The sequence below is a fragment of the Ornithorhynchus anatinus genome, chromosome 15 (genome assembly GCF_004115215.2).
Source record: "Ornithorhynchus anatinus isolate Pmale09 chromosome 15, mOrnAna1.pri.v4, whole genome shotgun sequence".
Lineage (NCBI taxonomy): Eukaryota > Metazoa > Chordata > Mammalia > Monotremata > Ornithorhynchidae > Ornithorhynchus > Ornithorhynchus anatinus.
This window is the reverse complement of record NC_041742.1, coordinates 14499606-14509213: the sequence shown is the minus strand read 5'-3', so window position 1 is coordinate 14509213 and position 9608 is coordinate 14499606.

Sequence of the window (9608 nt, the reverse complement as noted above, 5' to 3'; positions counted from 1 at the left end):
CATAGGATCCAAGCCCCACAATCACCCCGTCCTCTCATCCTCACAAACACACACAACTATTGAGACTTCTTGGTCATCAACTGAGTCAATTTGCACACGTCGGTATTTTGCAACGAAAGGTTCAAGGCACATTCAGCCCAGCATGGCCTAGTGGATGGAGCCCGGGCCTGAGAATCCAAAGGTCATGGATTCTAATCCCCGCTCTGCCACTCGTCTGCTGTGTGATCTTGGATAAGTCATTCACTTCTCTTGGCCTCAGTTCCTTCATCTGTAAAATGGGGGCTGAGACTGTGAGCCCCACGTGGGACAACCTGATTACCTTGTATCTACTCCAGAACTGGACTCGGCACATAGTAAGCGCTTAACAAAAACCATCCTTATTACGATTATCCAAGGAGAAATGTCAGTTCTTAAAAGTTCACATTAAGCCCGTCCCAAAGCCGTCTAAGAAAAATTGTTCCCCTCCCTACCGTTGCCTCCGGCAACATCTCTGCTACTCGATTCATTTATCGCTTCATCCACCGCCCTATTTAAGGGCATTAGAAGTTATCGGCTTTTGTTGCTTCGGATTTGTCCCTCCCGTTTTCCAGCATTTCTTGATGCTACCGGTGGAAAACCCTCGCTTTATTAATAACGAGCCCCAGGAGTTTCACTCTCCGTTGCCCCGTTTTATCTCGGCCGCACTTAACTGTGCTGAATTATCAGACGGCTCCAAACCCGGAAGGGTTATCCCTTCAATCCCGCTGCATAATCCAATCTCTGAGGTTTTGACACTTCTTCGAAGCTTCCCGACTTGAAATCTCTTCGCCTCGCGATGGTCATGGAAAACTTGTTCTGTTTTCGGAGAGCGCGGAGAGGTCCCTGCTATCTCTGGTGGATCTTTGTGCTTCTGCAGTCAACGGGATTCACTGAGCGCTTACCTTGTGCAGAGCACTCTACTAAGCACTCGGGAGAAGACAACTGAACAGAGTTGGTTGATAATGATCGTGGTACTTGTTAAGCGCTCGCTATGTGCCAAGCACCGTTCTCAACACCGGGGTAGATACGGGATAATCAGATTGTCCCACCTGGGGCTTACAGTCTTAATCCCCATTTTCCAGGTGAGGTAACTGAGGCACAGAGAAGTCAAGTGGCTTGCCCACGGTCACACAGCAGACAAGGGGCGGAGCCGGGATTAGAACCCATGTCCTCTGACTGCCTGACCTGTGCGCTGGATGCTGAGCCAAGCTCTTCCCTTCCCGTAGTCCAAGCCTTCCTGAAATCCCCCCCCCCCAGTATAATCCAGTATAATAATAATAATACTTGTGCCTCGGAGTCATAGGTCATGGGTTTGAATCCCAGCTCTGCCACTTGTCAGCTGTGTGACTGTGGGCAAGTCACTTCACTTCTCTGAGCCTCAGTTACCTCATCTGTAAAATGGAGATTAACTGTGAGCCTCATGCGGGACAACGTGATTACCCTGTATCTACCCCAGCGCTTAGAACAGTGCTCTGCACATCGTAAGCGCTTAACAAATACCAACATTATTATTATTATTATTTCTTAAGCGCTTACTCTATGCCAAACACGGTACTAAACACTGGGTAGATAGAAGGTAATCGGGTTGGATCCCATCCCTGCCTCACATCCGTCCCTGGACGTTTTTGTGCTTCCGAGCCCACTGGGCTGTGGCCTTTGAGGTGAGATCTTATTTTTAGAGAAGCAGCTTGGTTCAGTGGAAAGAGCCCGGGCTTGGGAGTCAGAGGTCATGGGTTCGGATCCCCACTCTGCCGCTTGTCAGCTGTGTGACTGTGGACGAGTCACTTCACTTCTCTGCGCCTCAGTCCCCTCATCTGTCAAATGGGGATCAAGACTGTGAACCTCACGTGGGGCAACCTGATGACCCTGTATCTACCCCCGGCGCTTAGAACAGTGCTCTGCACATAGTAAGCACTTAACAAGCACCAACATTATTGTTATTATTCCCCTCGGTAGGACGGTCATGCTATCTATTGAGCGCTCAGTGTGAGCAGGGCACGGGTCTGGACGGTTAGGAAATAGAAGGGGAAATGTCACCTGGATTCTCATGCAGGCTCCTCCACCTACCTGCTGTGTCACCTCGATCTGGTCCCTAGACTTCTCTGTGCCTCCGTTCCCTCATCTACTGCGAATGGGATCTTATTATCTGCATCTATCCCAGAGTAGGTGCTTAATAAGAGTCCGTGCTTAATAAATAGCAGAATTACTATTCGTTCGGTTGTAAGCACGTGCTGCATAAGGAGCTTATTATAATAATAATGTTGGTATTTGTTAAGCGCTTAGTGTGTGCAGAGCACTGTTCTAAGCGCTGGGGGAGACACAGGGCAATCAGGTTGTCCCGCGTGAGGCTCACAGTTAATCCCCATTTTACAGATGAGGTAACCGAGGCACAGAGAAGTTAAGTGACTTGACCACAGTCACACATATTACTGCATGTTAAGCACGGACTCTGTGCCAAGCACTGTACCAAGCACTCCGATAGAAGCGGGATCCCCAGATTTGACACCCTCCCTGTTGTCCCACGTAGGTCTCGCGGCCCAAGTGGGAGGGAGAGCTGATATTTTCTGCCCCTTCTACGGATGAGAAAATTGATTTCAGGAGCACTTCTTCTTGCCCTCAGACTCGTTCCGCTTATTCCACAGGGGAATTTCTGCATTGATTCCCCCGAAGCACAGCCAACCTGGAGCGTTCTGAGGGGAAATTTGTGTTTAGGTATGTGTTGGTGAGAGAGCCCATCTGTAAGTATACGGTTACAAATGTGTTCCCGAAATGCCTCCGCTGTGTGACATTTGGGTGCCATCAGGGCCGACAGAAGGAAGGCAGAAGCCCGTGCTGGGAAGATTCAAATGTGCCTATCTCGCACGGGGATGGAAAAGAGAAAGTTAGTCCGTTCGGTTAGAGCCCCGTCGGCTGTGACTCGGGCGAAGGCGGGCACCGGATTCTCGCGTCTCAAATGGAAGTTCGCTTCGTTCTGGGAGGCGCGGAAAAGAAATCAGAGTCGGTTTACTGCTTTGTCGGACGGTTGGGCTTCGTTTGTAACTTTAGCCTGAGATTGCCCGGGGGTGGACGTGAGGTGACCGTACGTCTCCAAGTGGAGGGGGACGTTTGGGTTCTCATTCGTTCATTCGGTTGGATTTATTGAGCCCTTACTGTGAGCGGAGCACTGTGTTAAGAGCTTGGGCGAGTACAACAGTCAACACATTCCCTGTCCACAGTGAACTTACAGTCTAATATCAATAAATGACAGGTATGTAAGCGGTGTGGGGCTGGGAGGGGGGATGAATAAAGAGAGCAAGTCAGGGTGGGGCAGAAGGGAGAGGGAGAAAAAGAAAGGAGGACTTAATAATAATGTTGGTATTTGTTAAGCGCTTACTATGTGCAGAGAACTGTTCTAAGCGCTGGGGGAGATACAGGGTAATCAGGTTGTCCCACTTGAGGCTCACAGTTAATCCCAATTTTACAGATGAGGTAACTGAGGCACAGAGAAGTGAAGTGACTTGCCCACGTTCACACAGCTGACGGGTGGTAGAGTCAGGATTCGAACCCATGACCTCCGGCTCCCAAGCCCGGGCTCTTTCCACTGAGCCACGCTGCTTCTCTAATCAGGGAAGACTTCTCGGTGGCGATGTATCTTTGATAAAGATTTAAACGGGGAAAGAGTGGTGGTCTGTTGGATATGAGCGGCGGCGTTTAATGGAAAGAGCCCGGGCTTGGGAGTCAGAGGCTGTGGATTCTAATCCCGGCTCCGCCACTTGTCCGCGGTGTGACCTTGGGGAAGACACTTCACTTCTTAGTCTCTCAGTTACCTCATCTGTAAAATGGGGATTAAAACCGTGAGCCCCACGTGGGACAACCTGATGACCCTGTATCGACCCCAATGCTTACAACAGTGCTTGACGCATAGTAAGCGCTTAATAAATGATTATCGTTATTATATGAGGAGGAGGCAGGAGCGGGTCGGCGGCGAGAAAGGCGACATGGAGGTAAGGGGTGAGCAGGTTGGCATTAGAGGACCAAAGTGTGCGGGCTGGGATGTAGTTGGGATGTGTCCAAACCCTTCCGCGGATCTTTTGGATCCCCCAAAAAGTGTCCGGTTTCTGCAAGGCAGAAGATGCCGTCCTTAAAAGAAGCCCATTCTTTGATAGCCCGTGTGTAGAATTTAACCTCAAGGATAGCTGAGCACTCCGGCCCGTCTCTAGTAAACCGTGAAGTGGGCCGGTCATTTGGTCTCGGAGTAGTATGGGAAGCAGCGTGGCCTAGAGGAAAGAAGCCGGGCTTGGGAGTCAGAGGTCATGGGTTCGAATCCCACTCTGCCACTTGTCAGCTGTGTGACTGTGAGCGAGTCACTTCACTTCTCTGTGCCTCAGTTACCTCATCTGTAAAATGGGGATTAACTGTGAGCCCCACGTGGGACAACCTGATTCCCCTATGTCTACCCCAGCGCTTAGAACAGTGCTCGGCACATAGTAAGCGCTTAACAAATACCAACATTATTATTATTAGACTGGAAGCTCGTTATGGGCAGGGAACATGCCCGCTGATATTGATCATTATTATTATTATTATTATGGTTTTGTTAAGCAGTTACTAATTGCCAAGCACTCTTCTAAGTGCTGGGGTAGGTACAGAGTAATCAGGTTGTCCCACGTGGGGCGCACAGTCTTCATCCCCATTTTTCAGCTGAGGTGACTGAGGCCGGGGTCACACGGAGGACACGTGAAGGAGCCGGGATTAGAACCCAGGTCCTTCTGACCCCCGGGCCCGTGCTCTAGCCCCTAAGATACGCTCTCCACTCCCTGTGCATCCGGTAGAAACTCCTGACCCCGGCCTTCGAGGTTCCCCCATCAACTCTGAGGAGATCCCGAAAGTGTGGATTTTGACGAGTAGCCCCGTCTGGGAAATGGCTTTCATCCCAATCTCTTCATCCTTTGGGAATGCCGTACTTCAGAGAGGAAGGCGGTTGAAAGGGGGTGATCGGGACGTGTTTAGTGAGAAATCCCCGGCTTCTAAGAGAGTGTGAAAGACTCCATCTTGAATTAGTCAACCCATAAAGACTCCAGCCCCATCCTCCGCAGCTTAGGCACGTCAAAGCCCCGGCAGTAAGCCTGTACTGGACTCCTATCATCTAATTGTTGATCGTCAAGTCTTTGAGGGCAGGGATCGGTTCTGCTGACTCCACTGTACTCCCCCAAGGCCTTAACATGGTCCTCCTCCCGGAGAAGAGCTCCAAAAATGCCATCGATCGAGCTGAGCGCAGAATCTTTCCTTTATTAATGCAGCATTTCAGCTCCCAAAGCGACGATGGACTTACCGAAACAAAATATTCTGGGATAATCGAATGTCCGATGAGGGAGAGCTGATCTTTTCCATGAGAAGATACCTCAGGTTGCCAGAGAAAATGTGCTTGAAAAATTAAGTATGTTGTCATTAAAAGGGAAGAGTTGCTATCCATTATTCATCAACCTAGGCAGAATTCTTTGACTCGGCTTTATGTATAAAAAATATGATATTATGTAATGCATGTCTGTGTGTATATCTGATATATTCTCTTCCTCTGTGTCCCTTTTCTTTCTTCTCTTACTAGCTTTCTTGTGGTAGTCTCCCTTTCTTTTTCGATCATCCAGAGCTGACAGAGAAAAACAAAATCCGATTTGTTAAAAGCTTTTCTGTTTGTGGCAAACGGGGGTGACAGATTGTTGATTATCATGTGAATTTGTGGTGGGGGGAAGGGGGTTGGAGGGGACTCTTTTATCCCCTCATATTTCTTCCCAGCTTCCGCCCAAGGAGCTTTGAAGCGTTTCTCCCCCTTCCCTTTTTTGAACTATTAGCTGCAAGCTCTCTCTGCTTTCCTTGGCTTCTCCCTTGTCCTTGATGATTTTTCTCTTTCCCTTCTCCTCCCGTGTTAGCTTCACCCTGCCCCCGCCTCCTGGAGAAGCGTCTCTGCTTTATCATCTTTTTCTTTCGGCGGTTTTACATAAATTCAAAGCATTTTCTTGTTTCCTTCATTTTCTCTTTGAGGAGGTTCTTAAAAAGCCCTGGGTTAGTTTTTTTTTTTCAAGATATCATCTGCCCTTCTTCATGCATTTGCTCTCTTTATTCACTCTCTAGACCGTATGTTTGTCGTGGGGAGGGAGGGAGTCTCTCATATTATTATATTTTACTCTCCCAAGCGCCTGTGCACGTGTCTGCTGTGTGAACTTAGACAAGTCACTTCACTTCTCTGGGCCTCAGTTATCTCATCTGTAAAGCAAAATGGGGATTAAAACTACGTGGGATTAAAACTATTAAAACCACGCGGGACAGGGCCTCTGTCCAACCCTATTTGCTTGTATCCATCCCGGCACTTGGTACACTTCCTGGCACGTAGTAAGCGCCTAACAGGTAACGTTATGATTATTGTAATTTTCTAGTGTCTGAGGCACTTTTTTTTCCTTTCTTTTTTATGGTATTGGTAAAGTGCTTACTAAGTGTCAAGGACTGTTCTAAGCACTTAACTCATGGGTTCGAATCCCGGCTCTGCCACTTGTCAGCCGTGTGACTTTGGGCAAGTCACTTCACTTCTCTGTGCCTCAGTTACCTCACCTGGAAAATGGAGGTGAAGACTGTGAGCCTCACGTGGGACAACCCGATCACCCTGTATCTCCCCCAGTGCTTAGAACAGTGCTCTGCACATAGTAAGCGCTTAACAAATACCGAAATTATTATGAGGTAATAAAGGATCAGATGAGAAAAGCAGCTGCTAGTGAATCTGGGCGATTCTGTTGGACAACAAGACTTCAATATTAAGAAGAATGATGATGGCATTTATTATGCCTTCGCTTACTACGGGGCAAAGACTGTACTAAGCACCGAGGTAGATGCAAGCCATTCAGGTTGGACGCAGCCCTCGACCTCTCTCTGGACCGCTGTGGGTGTGCTGAAAGGGACACGGCATTTTTACAAAGCTCGACAAGGTCATTTCCTTCAGCCATACTTTGGAAAAAGTCACTTCAAAGCTGTTTCTCGGGGTCTCTTTTGGGAGGCATTTTTCCTTTGAGTCAGAGACTCTACTTTTCCAAAGTATTTAAAAATAGGCGCCTTTACAATGAAAGTTACTTCCCGTCGACCCTCTCCCTTGGATTTTCCCTCTGCTCCTTCCTCCTCCGTAATATTCCTTCTCATTTTCAGTGTAGGAGTTTGGTAAAGCATGAGAAGCAGCATGGCTTAGTGGAAAGAGCATGGGCTTGGGAGTCAGAGGTCATGGGTTCGAATCCCAGCCCTACCACTTTGTCATCTGTGTGACTTCGGGCAAGTCACTTCACTTCTCTGTGCCTCAGTTCCCTCATCTGTAAAATGGGGATTAAGACTGTGAGCCCCACGTAGGACAACCTGTTAACCTTTTATCTACCCCAGCGCTTAGAACAATGCTTGGCACATAGCGCTTAATAAATACCATCCTTATTATTAAAGCAGGTGGGACAAAATCTACCCTGCTCTCCCTTGGGATTTGGAAGTTCCAACTGCAAAACGCCATCTTCTCGGAACAATATTCGATTGTTTCTTTGTTTTCTGAGAGCTTTTATTAAGCGCTTTCTTCGTGCCAGACACTCTACTAAGCACTGGGGAAGATAACAGCAAATTGGGCACAGTTACTGTCCCACATGGGGCTCACAGTCTTAATCCCCATTTTGCAGATGAGGTAACGGAGGCACAGGGAGGTGAAGTGACTTGCCCGAGGTCACACAGCAGACCTCACACACCCTCACTCTAGGCTTCAAGGCTCTACATCACCTTGCCCCTTCCTACCTCTCCTCCCTTCTCTCTTTCTACAACCCACCCCGCACGCTCCGCTCCTCCGCCGCCCACCTCCTCACCGTCCCTCGGTCTCGCCTATCCCGCCGTCGACCCCCGGGTCACGTCCTCCCGCGGTCCCGGAACGCCCTCCCTCCTCACCTCCGCCAAACTGATTCTCTTTCCCTCTTCAAAACCCTACTTAAAAATCACCTCCTCCGAGAGGCCTTCCCAGACTGAGCTCCCTTCTCCTTCTACTCCCTCTACCACTCCCCTTCACCTCTCCGCAGCTAAACCCTCTTTTCCCCCTTTCCCTCTGCTCCTCCACCTCTCCCTTCCCCTCCCCACAGCACTGTACTCGTCCACTCAACTGTATATATTTCCATTACCCTATTTATTTTGTTAGTGAATTGTACATCGCCTTGACTCTATTTAGTTGCCATCGGTTTTTACGAGATGTTCTTCCCCTCGACTCTATTTATTGCCATCGTTCTCGTCTGTCCATCTCCCCCGATTAGACTGTAAGCCCGTCAAACGGCAGGGACTGTCTCTATCTGTTGCCCACCTGTTCATCCCAAGCGCTTAGTACAGTGCTGTGCACATAGTAAGCTCTCAATAAATACTATTGAATGAATGAATGAATGACATGAGGCGGAGCCAGGATTAGAATCCAGGTCTTCTGCTCGCTTCTGGTAATCGCGGTTATTTCTCTACCGCCGTCTCCAGCCTCGTCTCACAAGGTAACTGTCATCCAGGCCCTCTCATTTACGCCGTTACTTAGCTCAGACAAATCGGCCAATAATCTAAAGACCGATTATTAAAAATCATGTCCATCTAGCAGCCATTTTAGTTTCCGGCCCGAACAGAGCCACCATCTTTCTCCAGTCCTGATATCCCTAATTTTTTTAAGATGGTATTTAAGTGCTTCCTATGTGCCCGACACTGTACTAAGTGCTGGGGTGGATTCGAGATAATCAGGTAGGAGACAATCCGTGGCCCACATTGTGTTCACAGTGTTAATCCCCATATTACAGATGGGGTAACTGAGGCACAGAGATTCGTTCAGTCGGATTTACTGAGCGCTCACCGTGTGCAGAGCATTAGGGAAAGTACAATACAGCAATAAGGAGAGACAATTCCGGCCCACAACGAGCTCACAGTCTAGAGGGGATGAGATGAGATTTATCCCTCTTCTCATCCCTTGTAGCTCTATGTTGATGCGCATCTACATTTAGTTGTTTACTCTGATCTGTCTTTTCGGAAGCAGCGGGGCCTCATGGAACGAGCCCGGGCCTGTGGGTCCGAGGACTTGTGTTCTATTCCCGGCTCTGCCACTTTTCTGCTGCGTGACCCTGGTCAGGTCGCTCAACGTCTCTGTGCCCTAGTTTCTTCATCTGCAGAATGGGGATTCAGGGCCTTTTCTACCTCCTACTTAGAATGTGAACTCTGGTTGGGGCAGGGCTTGCGTCTGGCGTGAACATTTTATATCAACCCCAGCGCTTAATGCAGTGCTGGGCACGTGGCGAACGCCTAACAAATACTACAACTAAATGTCAACATTTTTGCGTCTGTCTCTCCCATTAGAGTATGAGCTCCTTGTCGGCAGGGAATGTGTCCTTTCTCCATTGTACTTCCCAAGAGCCTAGAACAGTGCATCACTCCGAAGGATCGCCCTATAAATCCTCCTTTTCATCAAAGGTCTTTATTGAGCGCTTACTATGTGCAGCGCACTCTACTAAGCACTTGGGTGAGTGCAATACAAATAATAATAATGGAATTTCTGAAGCGCTTACTATGTGCCAGGCACTGTTTCAAGTGCT